Raw genomic sequence first — 15,586 nt, forward strand, 5'->3', positions numbered from 1 at the left:
ACGCATATGCCCCCCCCCCCCCCCCCCCCCCCGGTGCAAAATTGAAAAGGGTTATACACACACCTCATTTAATTGATAGTATTATCATCAATTCAAAATATTGAGCAGACAATATCTTCCTATGTCAAGAGTGAATTGACCATGTGACCTAAAATTCAATAGGGGTCATCTACTCCTTATGCTGTACCAGTGTATCAAGTTTGGTTCGTGTCAATCAAGCAAATAATTCTTAAAATATAGGAGACAATATATTACTATGTCCAGTTCAACTATTGACTTTTGACCTCAAAATCATTATGGGTCATCCTCTCCTGAAGATGTACCAGTGTACTAAGTTTGATGTCTGTCAAGTAAAAGGGTTATCAAGATATTGAGTGGACAGTATATTACTATGTCCAGTTTGACCCTTGACCTTTGACCATGTAACCTCAAGATCAATAGGAATCATCTTCTCCTGAATATACACCAGTATACTATTTAAAGTTTGATGTCTGTCAAGCAAAGGGTTCTGAAGATATTAAGCAGACAGTATATTCCAATGTCCAGGTTGACCCTTGACCTTAAAACATGTGACCTCAAAATCAATAGGAATCATCTTCTCCTGAAGATGTACCAGTGTACCAAGTTTGATGTCTGTCAAGCAAAGGGTTCTCAAGATATTGAACGGACAGTATATTCCTATGCCCAGTTTGACCCTTGACCTTTGACCATATGACCTCAAATCAATAAGGGTCATCTACTCCATAAGATGTACCAGTGTGCCAAGTTTGTAGTCTTTTAAGAAAAGGGTTCTCGAGATATTGAGTGGACATTATATTTCTATGTCCAGAGTAGATTGACCCTTGACCTTTGACCTTTTGACATGAAAAACAAAAGGGGTCATTTTCGACTCATAACCAACCCACATATGAAATATCATTATCATCAAGTGAATGGTTCTCAAGATATTGAGCCAGAGCAGCCAACATTATAAAATGGAAAATAGTAAGGTGGGGGTCAGGGGATAGTAAGGTGGGGGTCAGGGGGCCGCCTAGACCCCCTGCCGCTGAAGATTTTTTTTTATATGAATAAACATGTAACCTGAGGAATTGTAGGCATATTTCAATTATAAATTTAATGAATTTAGACATACTAATTGTTATACATTTTACAACTGCAAAAGATCAAATACATCTTTTATTGATTTTACTTTCTAAAACTTGTGTAAAGATATTGTTACATTAGTATATTGCATAATTTTACAGTTACTGTGTCAGTTATTTTGGCAAGTTTTTATATATATATAATTTTAGTTACTGAATCAGTTATTCTGGCAGGTTTTTTTATGTCATTTTCGCCGCCGTGAGAAATGCTCAAGCAGATTGTACACTTATACAAACTCCCCCTTTCTGACTTTGAAACACATAGATGTTTACAGTGTACTTGCATATTGTTCTTTGAATTTCTAGCTCCATTAGGCTTTCTCCTTTCGGGGAGTATTGTTGTTATTTCCATCAACACATGCTCTACATTTAGTAGCAGCTGCCATATTGTTTATTTTAAAGCATTAAAATGATCGAGACTCTATATAGATATAGACTATGCAAACAAACGTAGTAACGACTATAGCTTGCTTATTATAAAAGTAAAAACCAATGACGGACAGCTCTAAAAATTTCGAAATGTCAAATAAGCGAAAATCGGAAGATGTACAGTGAAATCGTAAGGCGTATTTTCGGCCCTAAAATCGTAAGCCTTACGCTAAAATCGTGAGAGTTGGCAGCTCTGTTGAGCGGACAACACATGGTCTACAGACTGACCGACAGTTGCAAAACCATATGCCCCCTCTTTTTCAAAGGCGGGCATAAATATAGGAGATAATATATTACTATATTCACGTGAAAAGATTCCATCTCGATTTGACTCATGCCATTATCTATAATGATACAAAAATAATGACTATTATGCTGAAGTACCAGTCGGAAAGTCAACACACCCTGCTACACTTTCCATCCCTCTTAGATCCACTATAACTTTAAGGAAAGTTATTGGATCATCATGTCCTGATGATATGCACATGTACAATGGACAATGAAGCAATATACAAAGTTTCAAGTTTATCCAACAAGTCATAAAGGAGGATTGTGTGACAGACAGACAGGACGGATATACAGACAGATGAACAGATAATACAACAAGAGGCCCATCGGCCAAATCGCTCACCTGAGTCACCTTGACCCATATCTCAAGACTCCCCATATATATATTTGAATGTAAAATCTTAGTCCATATTGTGGCCCCAATCTACCCCTGGAGGCCATGGCTTTTAAAAACTTGAATCTGCATTATGTCAGAAAGCTTCATGTTTCATGTAAATGTCAACTTCTTTGGTTCAATCGTTCTTGAGAAGATTTTTAAAGATTTTCCCTATATATTTCTATGTAAAACTTTGATCCCTACTGTGGTCCCAACCTACCCCAGGGGCCATGATTTGAACAAACTTGAATCTGCACTATATCAGGAAGCTTTCATGTAAATGTCAGCTCCTCTGGCCCAGTGGTTGTTAAAAAGCTTTTTAAATGACCCTACACTTATTTTCCATTTTTGTGATTATCTCCCCTTTCAAAGGGGGATGACCCTTCATTTTAACAAAAGTGAAAGCCTTTCACCCAAGGCTGCTTTTTGTCAAGTTTGGTTGAAATTGATCCAGTGGTTCTGGAGAAGAAGATAAAAATGTGAAAAGTTTACAACAACGACGAGGCTGACGCCGCCGACACTGACGACAGACAATAGACAAATTTTGATAAGAAAAGCTCATTTGAGCCTTTGGCTCAGGTGAGCTATAAACAATATGTCCCTGAGAGAGGGGAGACTTAATTATACCAACTGCATACAAAAGGTGGTCTTCAGAAAGGGATCGGATGGTAAGAGACGTTCCCTCAATTCTACAGGACTGGAATTGCTTCTGTGGTCAAGGTGCAAACATCTCTTGAGGCCAAAAAAGCTGAAAAATGCATGTGACACTGAGTTCTGGAATGACTAGAATTAAGACAAGATTTAATGTAATTCATTAACGATCAATCTAATTAATTACATCACTAGTGTTCATGTAATCTGCTACCAAGTGTAGAATGATTGATTTTTTCCAGACACACTCAAACAATTTTTCAGTTATATGGTGGCGCCCAGTTTTTATTTGTGGAAGAGAAAACCCCAATACAATGTACCTGGGAAGAGACCACCGACCTTCCGAAGGTAACTGGGAAACTTTCTCACTTACCGGCGCAACCGGGATTTGAACCCACACCGACAAAATGTAGAATGTATATAAAGTGAGGGGTGGAGTTACAAGTTACGCTTTAGATAAATGACCACATTTGAAGCATTTCAAGACCAATATCTACAATTACAAGTCGAAAACTCAGTAGTCCAAAGTCCGAGGCCAGTGAATTTTAGGGTCGGGTCAGTGAAATTAAAAAATCAGGAAGTGCGATGGGCTTGTAGACTTTTTGTAAGTCACATTGAATATAATGTTGGATTTAGATATTCAAAACGTCTTATATACTTAAGTTACCATCAAAATAAAAATAATCAATAAATAGCGCATAAAGTAAGTGTTTTGACATCGTGGTTTGTTTATTTCTTTAAAGTAAAGAACGATAACTATGTCTATACCTGTAATTGTTAAGATAACTTGTACGTTGATCACGTGAATATTCAACGAACAACTTATTGAAACAACAAAAATGGCTGCGTTCTGTATCGTACTGCGCACTGGTAACTGCTGCTTTATTGCATTGTCAAATTAAAATGAACTTCGTCAATTGCAGTTATCTCTGATTTTATGCAATTCTATAGTTTATAGAATTAATCAATCGTTTACATTTGATGTTGGTAGAGAAGGCTACTTCCTAAGGTGCACTCGGGCTGTTTTCATGTTTATGAAAAATACGTGAATTTGTAGTCTTGTTGTTTGCGGGTGAAGAGAGAGAGAAAATACCATGTACGGTGTAGTTTTTCTGGTATCGACAGAAAGGATGTCTTAGGGTGGATATGAATATGAGTAATACGCATAGTTTCAGTAAATTGATTGTACAGTTTTACAATGCATTCCATAATGTATGTGATAAACATGTACTATGGAAATTTTGGGGGCCAGTAAATTTCACTGTGTGCCAGTAAATTCAGACAGTTCACTGGTCCGACTGGCCAGCAAGTTTTGTGAAGACTGAATTACATGATTGTTTTAAAGTCATTCGTCTAGTCTAAGGGAGATAACTGTTATATCTACCATTCTCTTTACACTTTTTCAAGAAAACTGAATACTTCTCAAACTCTTCTTAGAGTAAACGAGGACTCCCACAGGTATCTACACTCAGGTAAGACTGCAGGTTAATGAGATGGTCAGCCTCCACCAGCAGGGTAGGTCAAGCTGTACTGGAACACTGACCTGGGATCTGGCTACTGAGAGGCGTGGTCTTGTCTTGTACTGGAACACTAACCTGGGACCAACTCGGATGAGATTATATTGTCCAGAGTGACAATATGTTTGAAATTTAGACAAAATATAGATAGACAAGCTGTCATAGTTCACAGGTTGGCCTGAGTCGAGCTCCTTAGGTGATGATGCGCCGAGAAATGTTTTCACACTTTCTTCACACAAGCCCCTACAAAAATCCAACAATAAAGTCAATCAACTTTATTTTATTATAAAGTCATGACAAAATTGAGAATGTACATCATGAGGTGTTATTAGCTGGTCAACGTTAATTCAGAACAATATTCCTAGGGAAACAAGTCCCCATGTGTCATCACCGTTTCAAGCCATAACATGTACATTAACTCTCTGTACTAGGAGGGTAGGGGTGAGACTGTTACACAAAAAGAGGTTCATGGGCCACATCGCTCACCTGAGTCACTTTGGCCCATATCTAAAGATTCTCCATATATATTTGCATGTAAAACCTTGGTTCCTATTGTGGCCCCAACCTACCCCCGTGGACGATGAATTTTACAAACTTGAATCTGTACTATGTCAGAAAGCTTTCACGTAGATGCAAACTTCTTTGGCTCATTGGCTTTTGAGAAAAAGTTTTTAAAAGATTTTTTCTATATATATTCTGACCCACTAGTTTTTGAGAAGGTTTTTAAAACTGTTCCCTATTTATTCCCGTGAAACTTTGATCCACTATTGTGGCCCCAACCTACCCCCGGGTACCATGATTTGTACAAACTAGAATCTGCAAGATGTTAGAAAGCTTTTATGTAAATTTCAGTTCCTCTGGCGCAGTGGTTCTCGAGAAAAAATTTAAATGACCCAACCTTATTTTTGCAAATTTGTGATTATAACCCCTTTGTAGGGGTCATGGGCCTTCATTTGAACAAACTTGAAAGCCCTTTACTGAATTATGAAATTAACCCAGTGGTTCTGGAGAAGATGATGAAAATGTGAAAAGTTTATGCCGACGACAGACAATGGACAAATTTTGATTCACTTGAGCCTTCGACAGACAGACAAAGTGAAATGACCCCGATATCTGTAGGCGTCTTCCTCTTATTGTAAATTATTTCCGTACACAATTTGAAAACTGTACGATAAAAACTGTTTGAATTATCGTGTCGCAAAGAAAGTGTTGACAGACAGACGGACGGACAATGTGATTACTATTGGGATTTCCGCATTTTATGCGGGGCCCTAAAACTTCACTTGAACCTTTGGCTCAGGTGACCTAAAATCACCAATGAATTAAAAAGGTTGCAAAATATTTGCTTAATACATGACAGTGAGTGACTTACTTGATGAGTTCACTGTTGACCACACGAGTAGTCACGGGGTATGTGGGAGAACCTTTCAATATGTCACACCACTGGGGGTGAGTTAATTTTGGAGGCAGCTCTGTAAGAAGAGAAAATATCATGATTCAAGAAATTGAAGTCCAGTCATTACATAATCTATCATCAATTTAATCAGTCAATCCATCATTATATTATCAACAATTTAATCACAGTCGATTCATCTTTTAATTATCATCAATCTAATCACAATCAATATATAATCAATCATCAATTTAATCATTTTCAATATCTAATTAATCATCAATTTAATCACAGTTAATCCATCATTTATTATCAATCTAATCAATCAATATCTAATCAATATCTAATTGATCATCAATACAGTCACAATTAATATATAATCAATGTAAAACTTAAATATATGGTACCAATTTTGATCTAACATCAATATCTTGTTTGTCATTAATTCACTGGTTAATTACACTACAATAGTCAACAAATCATCTATTAATCATAAGTCAATATATCATTTATCGTCAATCTAATACAACGAAATACATGATCATATCGAGTGAATCAGATCCCAATGTAATCGTAGGTAGACTCCCGATAGACAAGTTCTGATCCTCCACTTGTTGAACAGACATTACGTCATCGTTTTTGTGCATTTTTGAGCGGTTTTCTATCTCTTGGACGAGAATTTCATTTAAATTATCTTTTGAATTCTAAATTTGGTGCACATGGTGGAGCTTATAACCAAACTAATTATAGTCTACTTTTGGAAACGATCAATTTATCACACAAAGAAAAGAAATCTAAATGTGTGTTCAGTGTGCGAAACTAACTTTAAAGTCTTATAGACTTTAGGTCCATTATAGTCATTTTATTTCCTATAGACCACAACAAATTCCTATAGACCGAAATTTATCATGCAATATTCATTGTTATTAAAAAATAAATAATTGACACAAATTCAGTTTGGTAATTTGTTCATTATAAGGTTTAATTATATTCTTTTTCAATTTCATGCACATCAAGCTTTTCAATTAGAATTTCGTTTTCTTTTTCATTTTGTTCCAGCTCAGTTTCACTGCCTGATTCTTCATCTAAGTCACATTTACTACGTTTCATTTTCTCATGATTTTCTGCGACTTTAGCCTTCCTGGAACTTGTTGTACTGACTGCTTTCTGTTTCATTCAAGTGCGTGCACCCCCTTCCACATATTTTTAAATCCGTTCAAAAGGGACATTCCGAATTTGCACGAAAATGGCGTACACTGTAGTAAATATCAAATTGACCCCCCTCCCCCTGTTGAAAATGGAATAATCTGATTCGAATGATTTGTAATTACATTGTGGAACATTTTATTACAGCTAAGGGGTGAACAGAAACATCAGCATACTACATATAAACTGGTCCCACTTCTCATAATTATGCTTAATAAGCGGCGGGGAACCAATTTTTTACTCAGAATTCCTATAGACAAGTCGGTCTATAGCTATTTTGATAGTTATAAATCCAGTTTTTTACTCAGAATTCCTATAGACATGTCGGTCTATAGCTATTTTGATTATCATAGACCGACTTGATTTTCTATAGACATTGTCTATCAGTCCATGGTTAATTTCGCACACTGTATGTTACAAATCCAGAATAGTTATCGGTTTATATCTATATTGGTATAACAAAACGACTGAATAACCCATGATTAGTTTAAGTACATGGGAAAATGAGGACCCTCGACCGCTTTCAATACGGGATCTGACTTAACCGTGACCGCTGGATGACCTTTGTCATATAAGGTCACCTCTTAGACCTGGTCTTGGGTTCTCATTTTCTTCATGTTGACTTGACTTGATGACTTACTATTAATTATATAATATCCACAGCAGGACTAGAAATAATCATTTTATTCACTGTTCACTTAGGCATCAACTTAAATATTTACCGGTCAATTGATATCTTTACTGTCCCTTTGGACCATTGGATATGAAAACGATTGACCCAAATACCATACTTGATAATAATGAAACATTTTCATGGTTAAACCCAATATCTTGTTTATTTAAATTAGCATTGACAGCGGTTTAAGAAAATAACATTATTAAGGATGTACTCAAGTCGTCATAATTAGCTGAATTCCTTAAAAATTCAAACATGGAGAAAGATATCAATATCAGCAATATTTGTCTATTCACTTAAAATATAATCGCCTTGCTGAGTAGCTCAGTAGGTTAGCACGTTGACAAAGTACTGAACTGTAGATTGCGAGTTCGGGTCCAGCAGGGGTTTTATTATTTTTTTTAGATTGCTTTCTACTAAAACTGCATATTTTGACAAAGTAAATTTGAAAACTTTCAATTTTATATTCTCAATGTACATATCTTCCACTTTTCATCCAAAGCAAATTTCTCTGGTGCAGCGTACCTCCTTAATACTATTACTATGTTTATCCAGGATATGACTTAAACTTACAAATATAGTCAGTCGTCATCTCCATTTGTTTGTCATTTGTGAAAATGTAATGTCACCGTAGGAGACCGTATTACGAAGAAAGCTGACTTGCACCTGCAGATGTGTGTTCTTAATCATACTAACTCAGTGCTCCAATGACATTTATTATATGATAGGAGACTCTTTGTAATATATATGTGAATTTTGATCCCTTGTTATATGATATATATATATATTGATATGATATGCAGTATAATGAAATGAAATTTCATGATTTTTCTGATGTATGAAATGAATTACGATTATTGTGATGTATATGATTTTTCTGATGTATGGTGATTTTTGAAATGATTTTTCTGATGCATGATGATATGCATTATAATATGCATTGCAATTGTTATGATGTATGCATTATGAAATGAAATTTTCTGAATTTGCTGATGTATGATATGCATTGTGATTTTTGTGATGTATGCATGCATTATGAAATGAGCATTTTAATAAAACCAAAAAAAAAACAAAAAAACTCAGTGCTCCAAGTCACATCTGCTATCAGCATGATCAGGTCGGAAAATGGCAACCTAGAAATATTTCTGGTCGCCATTTTCAAATTTCTAGTCGACATGTTCAAAATTTCTACTCGCCATCATGTAAAAGATTTTGTAAATAAGACCTACAAGTTTTTTTTTAATTTGAATATTTTTCAAGAAAAAAATATACACCCATGTATGCGTTTTGTTTGTTTTATTTTTAAAATGAATAGAAATGTGCTGTGAAACATGCTGGATGCTAACAAGTCAAGTATTTACTCTGGCAAAAGTTCTATTGCATTGGGCCATCTTGTATATTTTATAGTACGCTTCTTGGGAAGAAAACCTAGCGTTCCAAACAAGGATCTGCTTTAAAGTCCTCAGTAAGTGGGCCTTCACTGCTTATGCGAATAAGAGCTTCTACTTTTGTTGGATCTTTTGCTGAACAATCAGTACCAGCATCAATAAGAACACTACATCCCGAGTTTGTAATTGTCTGTGAAAGTTAGCAGCAACAGTGTGTGTACATGTGTACAGTGTGTGTAATTGTGTACACGTGTAACAGTGTGTGTACATGTGTAACAGTGTCGAGTATATGTTTAGCAGTGTGTGTACATGTATAACATTGTGTGTACATACAGCGCTCTGTGTAACAGTGTGTGTACATGTATAACATTGTGTGTACATACAGCGCTCTGTGTAACAGTGTGTGTACATGTATAACATTGTGTGTACATACAGCGCTCTGTGTAACAGTGTGTGTACATGTATAACATTGTGTGTACATACAGCGCTCTGTGTAACAGTGTGTGTACATGTATAACATTGTGTGTACATACAGCGCTCTGTGTAACAGTGTGTGTACATGTATAACATTGTGTGTACATACTGTGCTCTGTATAACAGTGTGTGTACATGTATAACATTGTGTGTACATACAGCGCTCTGTGTAACAGTGTGTGTACATGTATAACATTGTGTGTACATACAGCGCTCTGTGTAACAGTGTGTGTACATGTATAACATTGTGTGTACATACTGTGCTCTGTGTAACAGTGTGTGTACATGTATAACATTGTGTGTACATACAGCGCTCTGTGTAACAGTGTGTGTACATGTATAACATTGTGTGTACATACAGCGCTCTGTGTAACAGTGTGTGTACATGTATAACATTGTGTGTACATACAGCGCTCTGTGTAACAGTGTGTGTACATGTATAACATTGTGTGTACATACAGCGCTCTGTGTAACAGTGTGTGTACATGTATAACATTGTGTGTACATACTGTGCTCTGTGTAACAGTGTGTGTACATGTATAACATTGTGTGTACATACTGCGCTCTGTGTAACAGTGTGCAGTGATTTTTCTACATTTTTGACAAGGGTCCTGTGGCTTTCGAATTGGGAAAAACTGTCGACATTTCAATCAAATTGGGAAAAATCAATTTCATCATATGACATAAATAAGTTTTAAAATTATATCATACATTATATTATCTTTATTTTACACATTTAATTTTCTTTAATCTTCTAAAATTTTCAATTATTCTATCCAAATCATCATTCCCATAATCTTTGTGAAATCTTATGTATATAATTCACATCGAATACGTTTTCCTTTCATAATTTTATTTTTGGGAAAAATACAAGCTAAATTGGGGGGAAATTGGCAATTTTTAGGAGGGGAAAGGGTCGAAATTCGGACCCAAAATGGGCCTTGAAAAATCACTGGTGTGTGTACATGTGTAACAGTGTGTGTACATGTGTAATATTGTGTGTACATACTGCACTGTGTAAACTGTGTGTACATGTGTAACAGTCTATGTATATGGGTAAAAGTGTGTATATGTGTAACAGTGTGTACATGTGTAAGTGTGTGTACATGTGTAACTGGGTGTACATGTGTAACAGTGTGTGTAGATGTGTAACAGTGTGTGTACATTTGTAACAGTGTGTGTACATGTGTAACAGTATGTGTACATGTGTAACAGTGTGTGTACATGTGTAACAGTGTGTATATGTGTAACAGTGTGTACATGTGTAACAGTATGTGTACATGTGTAACAGTGTGTGTACATGTGTAACAGTGTTTGTACATTTGTAACAGTGTGTGTACATGTGTAACAGTATGTGTATATGTGTAACAGTATGTGTACATGTGTAACAGTGTGTGTACATGTGTAACAGTGTGTGTGTGTACATGTGTAACAGTGTGTATATGTGTAACAGTGTGTACATGTGTAACAGTATGTGTACATGTGTAACAGTGTGTGTACATGTGTAACAGTGTTTGTACATTTGTAACAGTGTGTGTACATGTGTAACAGTGTGTATATGTGTAACAGTGTGTGTACATGTGTAACAGTGTGTGTACATTTGTAACAGTGTGTGTACATGTGTAACAGTATGTGTATATGTGTAACAGTATGTGTACATGTGTAACAGTGTGTGTACATGTGTAACAGTGTGTGTGTACATGTGTAACAGTGTGTATATGTGTAACAGTGTGTACATGTGTAACAGTGTTTGTACATTTGTAACAGTGTTTACATGTGTAACAGTATGTGTATATGTGTAACAGTATGTGTACATGTGTAACAGTGTGTGTATATGTGTAACAGTATGTGTACATGTGTAACAGTGTGTGTACATGTGTAACAGTGTGTGTGTACATGTGTAACAGTGTGTATATGTGTAACAGTGTGTACATGTGTAACAGTATGTGTACATGTGTAACAGTGTGTGTACATGTGTAACAGTGTGTGTACATGTGTAACAGTATGTGTACATGTGTAACAGTATGTGTACATGTGTAACAGTGTGTGTACATGTGTAACAGTGTGTGTACATGTGTAACAGTATGTGTACATGTGTAGCAGTGTGTGTACATGTGTAACAGTGTGTGTATATGTGTAACAGTGTGTGTACATGTGTAACAGTGTGTGTATATGTGTAACAGTCTGTGTACATATGTAACAGTGTGTGTGTACATGTGTAACAGTGTGTACATGTGTAACAGTGTGTGTACATGTGTAACAGTATGTGTATATGTGTAACAGTATGTGTACATGTGTAACAGTGTGTGTACATGTGTAACAGTGTGTGTATATGTGTAACAGTATGTGTACATGTGTAACAGTGTTTGTACATTTGTAACAGTGTTTACATGTGTAACAGTATGTGTATATGTGTAACAGTATGTGTACATGTGTAACAGTGTGTGTACATGTGTAACAGTATGTGTACATGTGTAACAGTATGTGTATATGTGTAACAGTATGTGTACATGTGTAACAGTGTGTGTACATGTGTAACAGTGTGTGTACATGTGTAACAGTATGTGTATATGTGTAACAGTGTGTGTACATGTGTAACAGTATGTGTATATGTGTAACAGTATGTGTACATGTGTAACAGTGTGTATATGTGTAACAGTATGTGTACATGTGTAACAGTATGTGTATATGTGTAACAGTATGTGTACATGTGTAACAGTGTGTATATGTGTAACAGTGTGTGTACATGTGTAACAGTGTGTGTACATGTGTAACAGTATGTGTACATGTGTAGCAGTGTGTGTACATGTGTAACAGTGTGTGTACATGTGTAACAGTGGATGTACATGTGTTACAGTGTGTACATGTGTAACTGTGGGTGTACATGTGTTACAGTGTGTACATGTGTAACTGTGTGTGTACATGTGTAACAGTGTGTGTACATGTGTAACTGTGTATATGTGTAACAGTGTGTGTACATGTGTAACAGTGGATGTACATGTGTTACAGTGTGTACATGTGTAACTGTGGGTGTACATGTGTTACAGTGTGTACATGTGTAACTGTGTGTGTACATGTGTAACAGTGGGTGTACATGTGTAACTGTGTGTGTACATGTGTAACAGTGTGTGTACATGTGTAACTGTGTATATGTGTAACAGTGTGTGTACATGTGTAACAGTGGATGTACATGTGTTACAGTGTGTACATGTGTAACTGTGGGTGTACATGTGTTACAGTGTGTATATGTGTAACTGTGTGTGTACATTTGTAACAGTGGGTGTACATGTGTAACTGTGTGTGTACATGTGTAACAGTGTTTTTACATGTGTAACTGTGTATATGTGTAACAGTGGGTGTACATGTGTAACTGTGTATATGTGTAACAGTGGGTGTACATGTGTAACTGTGTATATGTGTAACTGTGTGTGTACATGTGTAACAGTGTGTGTATATGTGTAACTGTGTGTGTACATGTGTAACAGTGGGTGTACATACTGTGCTTTATTTAGAATGATCTGTGTCTCGGGACAGCCTAAGTTAAACCGGGACATTATCACTCTAACTAGTACATTCTAACTCACTCTAACTAGTACATTCTAACTCACTCTAACTAGTACATTCTAACTCACTCTAACTAGTACATTCTAACTCACTCTAACTAGTACATTCTAACTCACTCTAACTAGTACATTCTAACTCACTCTAACTAGTACATTCTAACTCACTCTAACTAGTACATTCTAACTCACTCTAACTAGTACATTCTAACTCACTCTAACTAGTACATTCTAACTCACTCTAACTAGTACATTCTAACTCACTCTAACTAGTACATTCTAACTCACTCTAACTAGTACATTCTAACTCACTCTAACTAGTACATTCTAACTCACTCTAACTAGTACATTCTAACTCACTCTAACTAGTACATTCTAACTCACTCTAACTAGTACATTCTAACTCACTCTAACTAGTACATTCTAACTCACTCTAACTAGTACATTCTAACTCACTCTAACTAGTACATTCTAACTCACTCTAACTAGTACATTCTAACTCACTCTAACTAGTACATTCTAACTCACTCTAACTAGTACATTCTAACTCACTCTAACTAGTACATTCTAACTCACTCTAACTAGTACATTCTAACTCACTCTAACTAGTACATTCTAACTCACTCTAACTAGTACATTCTAACTCACTCTAACTAGTACATTCTAACTCACTCTAATTGCGCTCGACCGCCAACTTCGCATTTTACAACAATGAGTGGATCGGAATGTACATTTTTTTTTGTTACAGTTTACAAATATGTCTGTACATCAATTCTTTGCATTGCGTTATATAGAGTACCTTAGTGGCGGCCACTTTTGCCAACTTCACAACTTCCAGCGTCCATTTTTGTGCTGCCCCTGCATGTGTCGTCTGATTCGTCAAGAAAGATAACTCTATAACTATTAAACCAAACTTCCGCCAGAGTTTGTTTGCTATTCGTAGCAATCGTAACAACTCGGCCATTTCCGTAACCGACAAATACCGTTATTTGTCGGTTACGGAAATGGCCGAGTTGTTACGATTGCTATTCGTAGGTGAGGTAATGAGACTTCAACGGGGAGTGCTCGCCTGGTTACCGAGGCCTTCTGATATGTGACGTCATATCTATGCAAATATAATATATATATGTAGCCTTAGTACGTAATCACCGCATATTGTAATGTAGTGCAGTAGGCTCTGACGTCATATCTATGCAAGTACATATATTATATGGGGTTTCACACCGGAAGGCCTCGGGAACCAGGCTATGAAACCGCAGGAGTTATATGTTGCGACTCCAAAAAAAAAAGGGGGGGTGGTGGTGTTACAACACAACCTATCAAAGGATTGTATGTAGATCTGCGATGGGGGGGGGGGGGGGATCCAACTTATCTAGGGGTAGTAATCCATTTATTTTTATTTCACTATATCATATCTGAATGTATTTGCCTTTCTATTCACAGATATTTGTCTTTGATAGGTGATATTTGAATATTAACTTTTTAGATGACCGATCAGATTTCATAATCTACAAAGTAAAATTTCATGCAATGCCTATTTTTATAGTCCATTTTGTAGGTAAAACCTTTTTTGAAAGTTCCCTGTCAGGCTCTATAATGCTTGCGTAAAATAAACTACCAAGCAGTACTAGTATCACACTGATAAAGTCGACGCTGCCAGCATAATTTCCACATGGATTTTATAATCAGTTCAATGATTCGTACCATTATAATGCATGGTAATGAGGAAAAGTAACATGCGTGTACATTTCTGGTCAGAGAAAGATATATCATTATAAGTTAGAGGATGAAAATAAGAATGGAGGGGGGGGGGGGTGAAATGTCAACTGTATTATGTAGAACGGACTCGCAAGTCCTGAGTAACTTTTAGTGCCGTGTGACGTCCGATCCACAGGCACCCGAAGTATGGATACCCCCTCCCCTTCTTGATAATTTTTTCATGGCAATAATTTCTCTGAAATGTGTGAATTCCCAGTCGATCTCATTCCTCTTTCGATTCATGTAATTTTTTCACGCTTTTTGTAAGCTTTAAAGATTGACCTTCTACCGGTATAATAAAGTACACGTGTATTTATATAAATGGGGGGGGGGGGGGGGGTAGTAATGTCCGAAGAGATTTTTGCCACCTTAGCAATTCTTGTACATGCAAATAAGCTTCGAAGACGATAGAATTATTTCTTTCACATAAAGTTGAAGCGAAATATTGTAATAAAAATAAGTATATGATGCACCGTTCTGGCGTGGTTTTGCAAAAAGTGAACATTTTAATTTGAATTTCTACAAATATTCTTGCTGCCATGCGGTTTTTGTTCACGTCTTCACATTGGATGCTAGAAATTGATGGACATTTAGTTACTAGTCTTTGTGTATACCTTATCTATCTTATCTGGCGATCGTGGTGTTTAAGACAAGCACATGTCAAATGTTTATATCGATAATGTACAGCATATACTAGTATACTATACCAGGGAGTATTCGGTTTTGGT

At 36.3% G+C, this 15,586-nt stretch overlaps 1 long non-coding RNA gene across 1 annotated transcript; it reads right to left on the minus strand.

Moving 5' to 3' along the window:
- Positions 1 to 2,083: 2,083 nt before the first annotated feature.
- LOC125661128 (uncharacterized) lies at positions 2,084 to 6,095 on the minus strand. Its single transcript, XR_008798259.1, has 3 exons — positions 5,776 to 6,095; positions 4,306 to 4,646; positions 2,084 to 2,983 (listed from the first exon to the last, which is right to left on the minus strand). It is a non-coding gene; the product is annotated as an uncharacterized LOC125661128 (long non-coding RNA).
- Between the last annotated feature and the right edge of the window lie 9,491 nt (positions 6,096 to 15,586).

Source organism: Ostrea edulis, chromosome 8, assembly GCF_947568905.1.
Source record: "Ostrea edulis chromosome 8, xbOstEdul1.1, whole genome shotgun sequence".
Classification (NCBI taxonomy): Eukaryota; Metazoa; Mollusca; class Bivalvia; order Ostreida; family Ostreidae; genus Ostrea; species Ostrea edulis.